Below are 17,393 nucleotides of genomic sequence, written 5' to 3' on the forward strand. Positions count from 1 at the left end.
AGCCTGGCCAACATGGTTAAACCCTGTCGCTACTAAAAATACAAAAATTAGCCTGGCATGACGACAGATGCCTGTAATGCCAGCTACTCAGGAGGCTGAGGCAGGAGGATCGCTTGAACCCAGGAGGGAGAGAGGCTGCAGTAAGCCAAGATCGCACCACTGAACTCCAGCCTGGGCAACAGAGTGAGACTCCATCTCAAAAAAATAAAAAAAAAATAACAAAAATTAGCCAGGTGTGGTGGCATGTGATTGTGGTCCCAATTACTCAAGTGAGTTGAATGACAGGATCAAGAAGCTGAAGTGGGAGGATGGCTTGAGCCCGGGAGGTGGAGGTTGCAGTGAGGCGAGATTGCATCACTGCACCCCAGCCTGGGTGACAGAGGGTGACCCTTACTCAAAAAATACATGAATAAATAAGTAAAAATAAAAATAAAAAAACCACACAGAGTCAGGCACAGAGGCTTATGCACTTTAGATGGCCGAGGCGGGCAGATCACTTGAACTCAGAAGTTCAAGACCAGCCTGGATAACATGGTGAAACCCCATTTCTACAAAAATAAAAATAAAAAATTAGCCAGGTATGGTGGCATGTGCCTGTAGTCCCAGCTACTTGGGAGGCTGAGGTGGGAGGATGGCTTAAGCCCTGGAGGCAGAGGTTGCAGTGAGCTGAGATTGCACCACTGCACTCCAGCCTGGGTGACAGAGCCAGACACTGTCTCCAAAGCCAATCAACAGGCTGGGCGCGGTGGTTCACACATGTAATCCTAGCACTTTGGGAGGCCGAGGCAGACAGATCACCTGAGGTCAGGAGTTCAAGACCAGCCTGGCCAACATGGTGAAACCCTGTCTCTACTAAAAATACAAAACTTAGCTGGACGTGGTGGTAGGCACCTGAATCCTAGCTACTTAGGAGGCAGAGGCAGGGAGACTGAACCTGGGAGGTGGAGGTTGCAGTGAGCCGAGTTCAAACTACTGTCCTCCAGCCTGGGCGACAGAGCAAGACTCTTTCTCAAAAAAAAAGAAAAAGAAAAAAAAAATTGAATTTGTGATTGAAAACCAGGCATGGTGGGAGGATTGCTTGAGCCCAGGATTTCAAGACCAGCCTTCTCTACAAAAAAAAAAAAAAAAAAAACCCTTCTCTACAAAAAAAATCCAACCAAACCAAACAAACAAAAAACCTTCCCACGAAGAAAAGTCTAGATCCAAAGGGCTCCACTGGTGAATTATATTCAACATTTAAAGAAGATAAGACCATCCCTAAACAAACTCCTTCAGAAAAGAGGTAATTCCAACCTTATTTTATGAGGCCAGTATTACCCTGATACTAAAATCGGATAGTCATTACAAGAAAAGAAAATTATAGACCAATCTCTCTTACAATTAACAAAAAAATCATTAACATAACACTAGAAAATCAAACCTAGAAATACATATACATCATGATTAGGTAGGGTTTATTCCTGAAATACAAGGTTGGATGAGCATTCAAATAATTTATTATGTTAATAAAATAAGGGAGAAAAGCCATATTTGATCATCTCAATATATCTGGGAAAAAAATCTGAAAATTTTGGCTGGGCACAGTGGCTCATGCCACATTCAGTGCTTTGCGAGGCTGAGCCAGGAGGATCACCAGAGGCCTGGAGTTGCAAGACCAGTCTGGGCAACATAGTGAGATCTCATCTCTACTAAAGAAAATACAGGCCGGGCGCGGTGGCTCAAGCCTGTAATCCCAGCACTTTGGGAGGCCGAGACGGGCGGATCACGAGGTCAGGAGATCGAGACCATCCTGGCTAACACGGTGAAACCCCGTCTCTACTAAAAAATACAAAAAACTAGCCGGGCGAGGTGGCGGGCGCCTGTAGTCCCAGCTACTCGGGAGGCTGAGGCAGGAGAATGGCGTAAATCCGGGAGGCGGAGCTTGCAGTGAGCTGAGATCCGGCCACTGCACTCCAGCCTGGGCGACAGAGCGAGACTCCGCCTCAAAAAAAAAAAAAAAAGAAAATACAATTCAAAAAGGGGGAAAAAATCTGAAAAATTCACCTATCCACAACAAACTTTCAAGAACCTAAGAACAGATGGAAACTTCTTCAACCTGATAAAGACCATCTCTGAAAAACCTACAACTAATATATATTTAATGATGAAATACAGAATCCTTTCTGCTGTCACTGGGAAGAAGGTAAGGATGTGCACTCTTAGCACTTCTATTCAGAACTGTTTTAGTGAGTGCAAAAAGACACAATAAAAAAAAAAAAATCCAGATTGGAAAGAAAGAATTATATTCACAGGTGATGTGATTGTACAAGTGAAAAGTCCTAAAGCATTCCCCAAAAAAAGCTACAGAAAATAGGGGTAATATTAACAAAAGATACGCAGGACATATATAGTAAAAACCACAAAACGAAGATTAAAGAAGACTTAAATAGAGACATTAAAAACATTATTAGATTGGTAGACTCAATACGGTCGAGATTTTCCATGTCTCCAAATTGACCTCAAGATTCAATGCAATCCCAATTAAAATCCCAGCAGGGTATCTTTTTGTAGTAACTGACAAACTGACACTAAAATTTAATGAAAATGCAAAAGACAGAGAATAGCAATAACAATTCAAAAAATACCCAATTTGGAGGACTTATGCTCCTTGATTTCAAGATTTACTATGGATAGAGCTACAGTAATTCAAACAGAGTGGTATTCCAGAAAGGAGAGAAATACCAACAATGAATCAGAATAGAGTCCAAAAACAGACATATACATACAGATTATATAACAAGCATTTAATCAGAGTCTCAAAAGGATGGACTGAGAGAAAACAAAATGGGCAAGGATTTTGTAGAAGTGAAGTAACAGAGCCTACAAGTTTCCCAAGTCCAACGACTTCCAAGTAGAATAAAAAGAAACTAACGGCCGGGCGCAGTGGCTCAAGCCTGTAATCCCAGCACTTTGGGAGGCCGAGACGGGTGGATCACGAGGTCAGCAGATCGAGACCATCCTGGCTAACCCAGTGAAACCCCGTCTCTACTAAAAAATACAAAAAACTAGCCGGGCGAGGTGGCGGGCGCCTGTAGTCCCAGCTACTCGGGAGGCTGAGGCAGGAGAATGGCGTAAACCTGGGAGGCGGAGCTTGCAGTGAGCTGAGATCCGGCCACTGCACTCCAGCCTGGGCGACAGAGTGAGACTCCGTCTCAAAAAAAAAAGAAAGAAACTAACATCTAAATATATCACACTAGACTGGACATGGTGGCTCATGCCTGTAATCGCAACATTTTGGGAGGCTGAAGCAGGAGGATTGCTTGAGGCCAGGAGTTTGAGACTAGCCTGGGCAACACAATGAGACCCTATCACTGTAAAAAAAAAAAATAAAGAAAACAAATATGTCATCCTAAAACTGCAGAAATCAAAGACAAAGAGAAGCCTTAAATACAAAGAAAAAAGGATGAATTATCATGAAAAAAGACAAAAGTAGGACTGTTAGCCTACTTCTTGTCAGCTACAACATAAGTCAGAAGACAGTAGAAGGCTGTCTTCCAAGTGCAAAAATTGTCTAACTAGAATACTAAATCCAGCAGAAATATTGTTAAAGACTAAGATGCATTAGTTGAAAGACTGTCAGAATCAATAATAAAATCCCACAATATGCCGCTATGTTGTCAATTTGATACATTTTGTAGATTCACTACTTTTAGAGTTTACTTTTTGTTTAGATATAAACTTATTTTTGAACATGTAAAACATTTACATGGGTTCAAAAGTAAAAAACTGTATTAAATAAGTATAGCAAATTTCTCTTCCATCTTTATCACTCAAATCCATTTGCTCTACTTCACCTTCCCTATAAATAATCATTTTTATTAAGCCGTGTTTTCTGGTATCTGGGTGTTTTTTTCCCTTTTTCCTAGAAGTTCTTCTTGCAAAAAACACTGTACTGCAGCTTTTTGTTGTTGTTGTTTTCACTTAACAATACATCCTGGTGATCACTCCAAAACAGTAAATACAGATCTACCTGCATTCTTTTTCCCCCCACATTGTATGTACCTCACAGTCTTTTTTACAGCTTATTTTCCATCTTCTGCTATTACAATGATGACTCAATGAATAACTCTGTCTACATGTCACTTTACTAGTGGCAGATGTATCCTTAAAATAAATTCTTAGAAGTGGGTTTGTGGGTCAAAGGATAAAAGAACCTGCAATTTTGTTAGAAACAACCAAATGCACTTATTGGAAATGTATAACAATATCCAGTTTCTCAAAGTCTCAAATAGAGTACATTAACAAACATTTGGATTTTTGCCTGATAGGTGAAAAACAGCTATATTGGTATAGTTGTAGTTGACACACTCCTTATTGTAAGGTTTAACTTCTTTCTTTTTGTTGTTGTTTCTTCTTTTTTTCTTTTTTAAAATACAGATGGGGTCTTGCTATGTTGCCCAGGCTGGTTTTGAACTCTTGCCATCAAGTGGTCCTCCTGCCTCAACCTCCCAAAGTGCTGGGATTACAGGCGCGAGTCACCACTCATATTAATCATAGAAGTAATTCCAGATTAAGAAAAACATGGCCAGGTGTGGTGGCTCACGCCTGTAATCCTAATACTTTGAGAGGCCAAGGCGGGAGGGTCACTAGAGGACAGCTGTTCAAGAGCAGCCTGGGCAACATAGTGAGACCCTGTCTCTATTTAAAAAATAATAACACCAGGCTTGGTGGCTCACGCCTGTAATCCCAGCACTTTGGGAGGTGGAAGCGGGCAGATTACCTGAGGTCAGGAGTTTGAGACCAGACTGGCCAACATGGTGAAGCCTTGTCTCTACTAAAAATACAAAAATTAGCTTGGCGTGATGGCGAGCGCCTGTAATCCCAGCTACTTGGGAGGCTGAGGCAAGATAATTGCTTGAACCCAGGAGGCGGAGTTTCCAGTGAGCTGAGATCACGCCATTGCACTCCAGCCTGGGCAACAACAGCGAAACTCCATCTCCAAAATAATAATAATAATAACAATAATAAACAGATATAAAGGGCATTTTTGGGAAAAGGGGAAAAATGGAAGATGGACTTGTATTAGACTATTGGGAAATAACGCCTATTTTAGACAGCTGTGATAAGGTTATTGGTATTATCAATGTGACTGTCTTATCTTTGGTAAGAGACTGGCATGCATAAACCAGCTACCATGACCCATTCCATAGTCCTGCTGCAACATGGGGACAGCATTCTTAAAGTGGCTCACTGTTGCTATAGTGAACAGTAAAGACTTTGTGCTCTAAAATTTTGGGGTGTGATTTAATTGGTATGGCAGTTCCCTGAGGATCAGCAGAGACGGTTGGCTACATGTGACCCCCTTAGGCTTAGGGCGGCTTCTCTGGTGACATTTGTCAGAACATTTAAAAAGGAATGCACACTATTTTTTAAAAATCTAGACATTTTAAAATATCCGAGAGGCTGCAAGCAGATACAGAGATAATGGGACAGAAACTTCAGTAACACATATAACAAGGAACAAAGACTTCACAAAAATTGCTTGGAAAAGTCACTACGCTAATAGACAACTTTAGACCTCAACAAACAACAAAATAAATCCCTGAGTAGAAGGAGAATCTGTTTTCCAGAGTTACCACCACATTATAATACTTAAATTGTTTGGTTCTCAACAAACAAATTATAAATCATAGAAAGCACATAACTGGTTTATAAGAAAAAAATAATTTGACAGAAAACTATCCCTGGGACAGCCCAGACAGTAAAACTACTAGTCAAAGATGTTAAATCAACTGTCTCAAATATGCTCAATGATGTAAAAGAAACTATGCTCAAAGAGCTAAAGCATATCAGAAGAGTGTATGAACAAAAGGGAATGTCAGTAAAGAGACACACATTACAGAAAAGAACCAAAAAGAAATTCTGAAGCTGAAAAGCCTAAGAGCTAAATGAAAAATTCATACAGCAGTGCAATGGTAGATTTGAGCAGGCAGAAGAATCAGCAAACTTGAAGATAAAAAAATTGAAATTATCCAGTCTGAAGATTAAAATGAAAGAAATAAAGAAAAAATTAACAGCACCTAAGGCACCTATGGAAAACCATTGAAACAAGTCCTAGAGGAGAAAGAGGCAAATGACATATGGAATAATTAATACCCAAAAACTTCCTAAATTTGATGAAGAACATGAATCCATGCATGCAAGATGCTCAATAAGCTCCAAGCAGGATAAACTCAGATATTGCTACTGTGGTAACTTTAGAACTGTAATTTTCCAACTTGTAAGGGATGGCTTATTTTTGCTTCTTGATGGCTGGCACAGTCCATTTGAGACTTTCCCCAAACTATTCTGCAAGAGCAGTAGCCTCTCCCTTCATCAAGCACTCCCCTGGCTCCACAGACTGAAAGTTGATTCTGGTCATTTTTTCCAGCTTACTGGTTGTTTCAATGTTAAGGATTAACTCCTAGAGATTCCTACTCTGCTACTTTGCAGGATATCCCCTTCACCAAAATTAAAACTACAGTACATCAAAGGACATTATCAAGAGGGTAAAAAGACAATCCAAAGAATGGGAGAAAATATTTGCAAATCATGTATCTTATAAGTGCTTAGTATCCAGAATATATAAACTTTTACAACAAAAATTCAAAAATAAGTAAAGAACTTGAATAGACATTTCTTTTCTTTGAGACAGAGTCTTATCCTGTTGCCCAGGCTGGAGAACAGTGATACAATCACAGCTCACTGCAGCCTCTACCTCCTGGGCTCAAGTGTTCCTCCTGCCTCAGCCTCCTGAGTAGCTGAGACTACAGGCACATACCACCATGCCTGGCTAAATTTTTTTACTTTTACTTTTGTAGAGATAGGGTCTCCCTATGTTGCTCAGTCTGGTCTTGAACTCCTGGGCTCAAGTGATCCTTCCACCTCAGACTCCCAAATAGCTGGGATTATAAGTGTTGAGCCACTGTGCCTATCCGACATTTCTCCAAAGAAGATTAAAAAAAACAGTAACCAACAAGCACATGAAACGATTTTCAACATCATTTGGGAAATGCAAATCAAAACCACAATGAGATTTATCACTTCACACCCACTGGGGATGGCTTTCATCCAAAAAATTAAAGGAAAAATAAATGTTATCCAGGATGTGGAGAAATTAGAACTCTTGTGCATTGCTGACACGATGCAAAATGGTGGAGCTGCTATGGTAAACAGTTTGGTAGTGCACCAAAAAGCTAACAGTCATTCTACTCCTACACACCCAAAAAGAACTGAAAACAGGGACTAACAGATACTTGGACATCAACGTTCACAGCAGTATTATTCATAAGAGCTAAAGAGTGGACAGCCTAAATATTCACTAAAAGACCAATGTGTAAATCAAATGTGCTATACCCTTACAATGGAGTATTACTTACCCATAAGTGAAATCTGATATACGTGCTACATTATAGATAAAACTTGAAAACGTTATGCTAAAGGAAATTGGTCAGACCAGAAAAGGACAAATACTGTATAATTCTATTTGTATGAGGTTCTAGAACAGGAAAACTCACAAGGACAGAAGGAAAGAGGAGCAGCACGATAGCGACTGTCAAGAACAAGTGCCTTACAAAAGGCAGCAAAGGCAGCCAAGAAGGTATTTGATCCATTTTCTTAGAAAGATTGTTATGATGTGAAAACTCCTGCTATGTCCAAGAAATATCGGAAAGACACTAGTTATCAGAACTCAAGGAACAAAAATTGCATCTGACAGTCTCAAGGGTTATGTGTTTGAAGTGAGTCTTGTTGACTTGCAGAATGATGAAGTTGCATTTAGAAAATTCAAGTTGATTACCAAAAATGTTCAGGCCAAAAGCTGCCTGATTTAACTTCCATGGCACGGGTCTTACTCCGTGACAAAATGTGTTCCATGGTCAAAAAATGGCAGACCATGATTGAAGCTCATGTTGACATCAAGACTACTACTGATGATTATTTGTTTCATCTGTTCTGTGTTGGTTTTATGAAAAAACCAACAATCAGATACCGAAGATCTCTTATGCTCTGCACCAGCAGGTCTGCCAAATCCAGAAGAAGATACTGGAAATCATGACCTAAGAGGTACAGACAAATGACGTGAAAGATGTGGTCAACACATTGATTCCGGATAGCACTGGAAAAGACACAGAAAAGGCTTGCCAATCTATTTATCCTCTCCAAGATGTCTTCAGTAGAAAAGTAAAAATGCTGAAGAACCCCAGGTTTGAATTGTAAAAACTCATGGAGCTTCATAGTGAAGGTAGCAGTTCTGGAAAAGCCACTGGGGATGAAACACATGCTAAAGTTGAATGAGCTGATGGATATGAACCACAGTCTAATAATCTGTTTTCTAATTGTGGCAAATAAAAAGTTCTATTTGTGAAAGTAGAAAAGAGGTTACAAGTGGCTAGGAGGAAGGGGCAATAGGGAGGAATTCTTGCTTAATGGGTAAAGAAGTTCTGCTCAAAAAAGCTGAAAATTCTAAGAATCAGAGCGCCTCTTCTCCAAAAGATCGCAGCTCCTCACCAGCAACAGAACAAAGCTGGACGGAGAATGACTTTGACGAGTTGACAGAAGTAGGCTTCAGAAGGTCGGTAATAACAAACTTCTCCGAGCTAAAGGAGGATGTTCGAACCCATCTCAAGGAAGCTAAAAACCTTGAAAAAAGATTAGACGAATGGCTAACTAGAATAAACAGTGTAGAGAAGACCTTAAATGACCTGATGGAGCTGAAAACCACGGCACGAGAACTATGTGATGCATGCACAAGCTTCAGTAGCTGATTCGATCAAGTGGAAGAAAGGGTATCAGTGATGGATGATCAAATTAATGAAATGAAACGAGAAGAGAAATTTAGAGAAAAAAGTAAAAAGAAACGAACAAAGCCTCCAAGAAACATGCGACTATGTGAAAAGACCAAATCTACATTTGACTGGTGTACCTGAAAGTGATGGGGAGAATGGAACTAAGCTGGAAAACACTCTTCAGGATATTATCCAGTAGAACTTCCCCAACCTAGCAAGGCAGGCCAACATTCAAATTCAGGAAATACAGAGAACACCACAAAGATACTCCTCGAGAAGAGCAACCCCAAGACACATAATTATCAGATTCACCAAGGTTGAAATGAAGGAAAAAAATGTTAAGGACAGCCAGAGAAAAAGGTCAGGTTACCCACAAAGGGAACCCCATCAGACTAACAGCGGATCTCTTGGCAGAAACTCTATAAGCCAGAAGAGAGGGGGGCCAATATTCAACACTCTTAAAGAAAAGAATTTTCAACCCAGAATTTCATATCCAGTCAAACTAAGCTTCATAGGTGAAGGAGAAATAAAATCCCTTACAAACAAGCAAATGCTGAGAGATTTTGTCACCACCAGGCCTGCCTTACAAGAGCTCCTAAAGAAAGCACTAAACATGGAAAGGAACAACCAGTACCAGCCACTGCAAAAACATGCCAAATTCTAATGACCATTGATACTAGGAAGAAACTGCATCAACTAACGGGCAAAATAACCAGCTAACATCATAATGACAGGATCAAATTCACACATAACAATATTAACCTTAAATGTAAATGGGTTAAATGCCCCAATTAAAAGACACAGACAGGCAAATTGGATAAAGAGTCAAGACCCATCAGTGTGCTATAATCAGGAGACCCATCTCACAAGCAGAGACACACATAGGCTCAAAATAAAGGGATGGAGGAAGATCTACCAAGCAAATAGAAAGCAAAAAAAAGCAGGGGTTGCAATCCTAGTCTCTGATTAAACAGACTTTAAACCAACAAAGATCAAAAGAAAAGAAGGTCATTACATAATGGTAAAGGGATCAATTCAACAAGAAGAGCTAACTATGCTAAATATATATGCACCCAATACAGGAGCACCCAGATTCACAAAGCAAGTCCTTAGAGACCTACAAAGAAACTTAGACTCCCACACAATAATAAAGGGAGAATTTAACACTCCACTGTCAATATTAGACAGATCAATGAGACAGAAGGTTAACAAGCATATCCAAGACCTCAGCTCTGCACCAAGCAGACCTAATAGACATCTACAGAACTCTCCACCCCAAATCAACAGAATATACATTCTTCTCAGTACCACATCACACTTATTCCAAAATTGACCACATAGTTGGAAGTAAAGCACTCCTCAGCAAATGTAAAAGAACAGAAATCACAACAAACTGTCTCTCAGACCACAGTGCAATCAAACTAGAACTCAGGATTAAGAAACTCACTCAAAACCACACAACTACATGGAAACTGAAAAACCTGCTCCTGAATGACTACTGGGTACATAACGAAATGAAGGCAGAAATAAAAATGTTCTTTGAAACCAATGAGAACAAAGACACAACGTACCAGAATCTCTGGGACACATTTAAAGCAGTGTGTACAGGGAAATTTATAGCACTAAATGCCCACAAGAGTAAGCCGGAAAGACCTAAAATCAACACCCTAACATCACAATTAAAGGAACTAGAGAAGCAAGAGCAAACAAATTCAAAAGCTAGCAGAAGGCAAGAAATAACTAAGATCAGAGCAGAACTGAAGGAGACAGAGACATAAAAAACCCTTAAAAAAAAAAATCAATGAATCCAGGAGCTGGTTTTTTGAAAAGATCAACAAAATAGACCGCTAGCAAGACTAACAAGAAAAGAGAGAAGAATCAAATAGATGCAATAAAAAAATGATAAAGCGGATATCACCACTGATCCCACAGAAATACAAACTACTATCAGGGAATACTATAAACACCTCTAAGCAAATAAGCTAGAAAATCTAGAAGAAATGAATAAATTCCTGGACACATGCACCCTCCCGAGACTAAACCAGGAAGAAGTTGAATCCCTGAATAGACCAATAACAGGCTCTTAAGTTGAGGCAATAATTAATAGCCTACCAACCAAAAAAAGTCCAGGACCAGATGGATTCACAGCCAAATTTTACCAGAGGTACAAAAAGGAGCTGGTACCACTGCATCTGAAACTATTCCAATCAATAGAAAAAGAGGGAATCCTCCCTAACTCATTTTATAAGGCCAGCATCATACTGATACTAAAGCCTGGCAGAGACACAGCAAAAAAAGAGAATTTTAGACCAATATCCCTGATGAACATCAATGCGAAAATCCTCAATAAAATACTGGCAAACTGAATCCAGCAGCACATCAAAAAGCTTATCCACCAAGATCAAGTCGGCTTCATCCCTCGGATGCAAGGCTGGTTCAACATATGCATATAGATAAACGTAATCCATCACATAAACAGAACCAAAGACAAAAACCACGTGATTATCTTAATAGATGCAGAAAAGGCCTTTGACAAAATTCAACAGTCCTTCATGCTAAAAACTCTCAATAAACTAGGTATTGATGGAATGTATCTCAAAATAATAAATGATGGAATGTATTTATTTATGACAAACCCACAGCCAATATCATACTGAATGGGCAAAAACTGGAAGCATCCCCTTTGAAAACTGGCACAAGACAGGGATGCCCCCTCTCACCACTCCTATTCAACATAGTGTTGGAAGTTCTGGCCACGGCAATCAGGGAAGAGAAAGAAATAAAGGGTATTCAATTAGGAAAAGAGGAAGTCAAATTGTCCCTGTTTGCAGATGACATGATTGTATACTTAGAAAACTCCATCGTCTCAGCCCCAAATCTCTTTAAACTGATAAGCAACTTCAGCAAAGTCTCAGGATACAAAATCAATGTGCAAAAATCACAAGCATTCTTATACACCAATAACAGACAAACAGAGCACCAAATCATGAGTGAACTCCCATTCACAATTGCTTCAAAGAGAATAAAATACCTAGGAATCCAACTTAAAAGGGATATGAAGGACCTCTTCAAGGAGAACTACAAACCAGTGCTCAATGAAACAAAAGAGGACACAAACAAATGGAAGAACATTCCATGCTCATGGATAGGAAGAATCAATATTGTGAAAATGGCCATACTGCCCAAGGTAATTTATAGATTCAATGCCATCCCCATCAAGTTACCAATGACTTTCTTCACAGAACTGGAAAAAACTACTTTAAAGTTCATATGGAACCAAAAAAGAGCCTGCATTGACAAGACAATCCTAAGCAAAAAGAACAAAGCTGGAGACATCACACTACCTGACTTCAAACTATACTACTACAAGGCTACGGTAACCAAAACAGCATGGTACTGGTACCAAAACAGAGATATAGACCAGTGGAACAGAACAGAGGCCTCAGAAATAACATTACACATCTACAACCATCTGATCTTTGACAAACCTGACAAAAACAAGAAATGGGGAAAGGATTCCCTATTCAATAAACAGTGCTGGAAAACTGGCTAGCCATACATAGAAAGCTGAAACTCGATCCCTTCCTTATACCTTACACAAAAATTAATTCAAGATGGATTACAGACTTAAATCTTAGACCTAAAACTAAATACCCTAGAAAAAAACCTAGGCAATACCATTCAGGACAAAGACATGGGCAAGGACTTCATGACTAAAACACCAAAAGCAATGGCAACAAAAGCCAAAATAGACAAATGGGATCTAATTAAACTAAAGAACTTCTGCTCAGCAAAAGAAACTGCCATCAGAGTGAACAGGCAACCTACAGAATGGGAGAAAATTTTTGCAATCTACCCATCTGACAAAGGGCTAATATCCAGAATCTACAAAGAACTTAAATTTACAAGAAAAAAATCAAACCCCATCAAAAAGTGGGCAAAGGATATGAACAGACACTTTTCAAAAGAAAACATTTATGCAGCCAACAGACACATGAAAAATGTTCATTGTCACTGGTCATCAAAGAAATACAAATCAAAACCACAATGAGATACCATCTCACACCAGTTAGAATGACGATCATTAAAAAGTCAGGAAACAGCCGGGCGCGGTGGCTCAAGCCTGTAATCCCAGCACTTTGGGAGGCCGAGACGGGCGGATCACAAGGTCAGGAGATCAGACCATCCTGGCTAAATATGGTGAAACCCCCGCCTCTACTAAAAATACAAAAACTAGCCGGGCGAGGGTGGCGGGCTTCTGTAGTAGTCCCAGCTACTCGGGAGGCTGAGGCAGGAGAATGGCGACCTCGGGAGAGGCGAGCTTGCAGTGAGCTGAGACTGTGGCCACTGCACTCCAGCCTGGGCTTATAGAGCAAGACCCGGCCCCCAAAAAAAAAAAAAAAAAAAAAAAAAGTCAGGAAACAACAGGTGCTGGAGAGGATGTAGAGAAACAGGAACGCTTTTACACTGTGGGTGGGAGTGTAAACTAGTTCAACCATTGTGGAAGACAGTGTGGAGATTCCTCAAGGATCTAGAACTAGAAATACCATTTGACCCAGTCATCCCATTACTGGGTATATACCCAAAGGAGTATAAATCACGCTACCATAAAGACACACACACACGTATGTTTATTGTGGCACTATTCACAATAGCAAAGACTTGGAACCAACCCAAATGTCCATCAATGATAGACTGGATTAAGAAAATGTGGCACATATACACCATGGAATACTTTGCAGCCATTAAAAAAAGGATGAGTTCATGTCCTTTGTAGGGACATGGATGAAGCTGGAAACCTTAATTCTGAGTAAAAAACCACAAGGACAGAAAACCAAACACCCCATGTTCTCACTCATAGGTGGGAACTGATCAATGAGAACACCTGGACACAGGGCGGGGAACATCACACACCGGGGCCTGTCGTGGGATGAGGGGATGGGGGAGGGATAGCATTAAGAGAAATACCTAATATAAATGACAAGTTAATGGGTGCAGCAAACCAACGTGACGCATGTATACATATGTAACAAACCTGCACATTGTAAAGTATAATTAAAAAAAAAAAAAAGTAGTTCTGCTCAGGATGATGAAAAAGTTCTGGAAACAGTAGTGAAAGTTACAGAACACTATGAATGTACTTAATACCACAGAATTATATATTTCAATATGATTAAAGTAGTACATTTTGTTATATTTTACTGTTAAAAAGAAAGTACTCAAAACTTTGACAAGGCATAGTAAAATATACCCAAATAGAAGAAAATTAATAAAATGAAATAGAACTATTAATGTATTTTTTCAAAGAAACCAGTAAAATTGAAAATCCATATTGAGGAAAGAGAAAGAAATATAAATCTTATAAAAAGAAATATAAATATAAAATATAAAATCAGCACCAGAAATGAAAAAGAAAATTTCATAACTTTAGATGATACAAAGAATTACCAAGGTTAGTATCAACTAACTGTATCAATAAAATTGAAAATTTATATAAAATGTACAAATTCCTAGAAAAAAAGAAACTGTCTACCATAGTCTCTCAAGTAGAAGAGTCCTGTAGATAAACCTTTAAGAAAACTGAATCCAGAGTTAAAATCTTCCCACAAAGAAAGGCCCAGTCCCTGACTGCTACCATATATTCAAGAAATACTTTAATTTCAATCTTACACAAATTCCTTCAGAGAAATGAAGTAAGTAGCACACTGTAATCCATTTTATGAAGTTCGCCTAACTCTACAAGAAAACTCATAAGGGAAGTATTACAAAGAAAAACCACAGGCTAAGGTAATTCATAAACATAAAAGCAATAAACAAAGTATTAGCAAACCAAATCCTACAGCACTAAGTAGACTTCTGCCTAGGAAAGTAAGGTTATTTTCTATTAGAAAATCAATTCTTAGAACTCACCACCTAACAGATTAAAGGAAAAATTATGCTTTCACTAGATACAGAAGAAAAAGTATATTTAAAAGAAAAATCTAAGGCCGGGTGTGGTGGCTCATGCCTATAATCCCAGGACTCTGAGGGTAGGAGTTCCAGACCAGTCTGACCAACATGGTGAAACCCCATCTCTACTAAAAACACAAAATTAGCCAGGCGTGGTGGTGCATGCCTGTAATCCCAGCTACTTGGGAGGCTGAGGCAGGAGAATCACTTGAACCCGGGAGGCGGAGGCTGCAGTGAGATGAGATCACGCCACTGCACTCCAGCCTGGGCAACAAGAGCGAAACTCCGTCTCCAAAAAAAAAAAAAACTATGACAAAAAAGACACACACACACACACACACACACACACACACACACACACACACACACGCCTCTGTGAATATTAGGAAATAAATGGGGAGGTATATGGCCTAGAATTGAGGTTCAATATTAGGTACTACCTTGATTCTGGCAAAATTGGGAGGACCTTGAACAGCCTAACCACAAGTTCTCCTTCCCACTCTACTTTCACAGATAGGGTCCCTTAACCAAATACTCTTTATCAAAGCAACCAGGCACAATTTCTGCTTATGCTTAAATATTGAGTTTCAGTTCCTTGCCAGCCTATAGAGTTATTCAAACAAGCCAATCCCATCGTCTCCTGTGGGAACCAGGGGCACCCCCGATTTCATGATAATACATAAAAAGGCTACCTCCTAAAGTCCCTGTTTGTTCACTTCATCCCAAGTGCAACCATCATGTGGCCCCCCCTGGCAATGTAGTGTCCTCCCCAGGGCTATATAAGTCTATGTGACTAATAAACTGTTGTCAATTTCATCTGTCCAGTGTCAGATGTTATGTACTGGGCCAACCTCATAACCCTAGGGCAGGAATCCCTCCCTCACCAATGGGAGTATCTATACACTTATAAAAGATCTACATAATATCCTACAGCAAACTTCCTATTTAATGGTGTAATGTTGAAGCTTCCTTTCTGAGATCAGGAATAAGATAAAGATATCCACTGGCTTGATTTTTATTCACCAATGGAGAGTTCAGGCAGCATGATAAAGCAAGAAAAATAGAAGGCATAAAGATTGGAAATAATAAACATTGTCATTATTCACAGATGATAGTATTAGATACAAAAGAAGTCAAACAAAGCTACAGAGAAGTTACTAGAATTAGAAAGATTTAACAAAGTTATTGGAAAAAAAACTTTTTAAACACATTTGGGGCCGGGCACAGAAGCTAATGCCTAGGATCCCAGCACTTTGGGAGATCAAGAGGAGTGTAGGGATTTGAGGCCAGAGGAGTATAGGGATTTGAGACCAGCCTGGGCAACAAAGTGAGACACCCCCCCCCCCCACCTCCACAAAAATGTGCAAAAATTAGCTGAGCATAGTGGTACATGCCTGTAGTCCCAGCTACTCGAGAGGATGAGGTGGGAAGATGACTTGAGCCCAGGAGGTTGAGGCTGCAGTGAGCCATGATTGTGTCACTGTACTTCAGCCTGTATGACAGAGTGAGACCATGGCTCAAAAAAACAAAAACAAATTAAGATATAAAACATATTCAGGCCAGGCATGGTGGCCAAAAGCTCTCAGCATTTTGGGAGGCCAAAGTGAAAGGATCGCTTAAGTCCAGGAGTTTAAGACCCACCTGGGCAACATAGTGAGACACCATTGCTACAAAAAATAATAAAAAGGAAAAAAACCCCACACATTTGTATTTATATTTACCAGGAACAAAAAGGTAGAATGAAGTTAAAATGGAGTATTATTTACAGTAGCATCATAACCTATCGAGTACCTAGAAAAACTTTAAGAGAAGACATACCAAATCCCAATGGGAATAATTATACTTACCAAGTCACTGAAGAAAGCATAAGATCCTTTTGTGGTTCATAAGCATGATGATCAGGTTTTCAGGCACATGTGTGCAATGTGCCTCCTTCAAACTTTGTTAGGATGCTAGCACGCTACCCATCTGACTTAAAGGAAAAAAATTAAGAAGCATAATAATATTCTCCCCAAACTGATTTATCAATTTCTCATAATCCCAATTAATAGCCTATCAAGTTTTTTGTGAAACCTGATACGTGGATTCTTATGGATGGGATAATTCAACTAGCTAAAAAATAATTAGAAGATGCCTCCAAAAAATAATTACAGGTATTGGTGAGGGGTTACATAAGGACTTGCTTTGCCAGCTATCAAAAACTATTGTAAAGAGAATGTGGGCCAGGCAGAGGTTCATGCCTATAATCCCAAGACCAACCGAGACAGGAGGACAGCTTGAGGTCAGGAGTATAAGACCAAATTGGGCAACATAGCAAGACCCTTTCTCTAAAAGGAAAAAAAAAGTGTGGCCCTAGTGCAGGTAGTAACAAATATATCAACAGATCAAAACTGCCTGAGAAAGAGAAATCAGACTGCTAAGAAAGAAACAGACTCACGCATACATAATTTATAAGCACGGCGGTGTAGAGCACTGGGAAAAGAATGGTACTATTTTCCACTAATGGGGCTTGGACAGCAGGTAAAAAGTGAAACTGGACTGCAACCTCACCATACATACAAATCAACTGCAGATGAAACGAAAACCCAAATGTGAAGGAAAAACTATAGAGCTTTTAAAAGAATTTTTTTTTTTTTTTTT

At 39.5% G+C, this 17,393-nt stretch overlaps 1 protein-coding gene, 1 non-coding gene and 1 pseudogene across 3 annotated transcripts in view; 2 read left to right on the forward strand and 1 right to left on the reverse strand.

Annotated features, from left to right (window-relative positions):
- TRIM24 (tripartite motif containing 24) overlaps positions 1–17,393 on the reverse strand; it is a 123,390-nt gene that overhangs the window by 85,047 nt on the left and 20,950 nt on the right. The gene's annotated exons all lie outside the window — the stretch shown is intronic.
- LOC108584782 lies at positions 5,044–8,367 on the forward strand (annotated as a pseudogene).
- LOC116274806 lies at positions 16,624–16,727 on the forward strand. The gene has a single exon (XR_004183579.1). It is a non-coding gene; the product is annotated as a small nucleolar RNA U13 (small nucleolar RNA).

Source organism: Papio anubis, chromosome 4 (genome assembly GCF_008728515.1).
Source record: "Papio anubis isolate 15944 chromosome 4, Panubis1.0, whole genome shotgun sequence".
Classification (NCBI taxonomy): Eukaryota; Metazoa; Chordata; class Mammalia; order Primates; family Cercopithecidae; genus Papio; species Papio anubis.